Source organism: Octopus bimaculoides, chromosome 13 (assembly GCF_001194135.2).
Source record: "Octopus bimaculoides isolate UCB-OBI-ISO-001 chromosome 13, ASM119413v2, whole genome shotgun sequence".
Taxonomy (NCBI): Eukaryota; Metazoa; Mollusca; class Cephalopoda; order Octopoda; family Octopodidae; genus Octopus; species Octopus bimaculoides.
This window is the reverse complement of record NC_068993.1, coordinates 17,310,750-17,310,958: the sequence shown is the minus strand read 5'-3', so window position 1 is coordinate 17,310,958 and position 209 is coordinate 17,310,750.

The window sequence follows — 209 nt, the reverse complement described above, 5'->3', positions numbered from 1 at the left end:
CCCTCTTTCCCTATTTCTGGCGAGGATGTAGTCGATTTGGCTAGAGTGTCTGCCGGAGCGGTAGGTGACTAGGTGACTGGCAGGTTTCCTGAAGTTGGTATTGCAGACTATAAGATTGGTTGCATCACAGAACTCCAGCAGTCTGGTTCCCTCCTCGTTGCGGGAACCGAAGCCATAGCCTCCATGTATGCCATGGAAGCCCCCAGCAC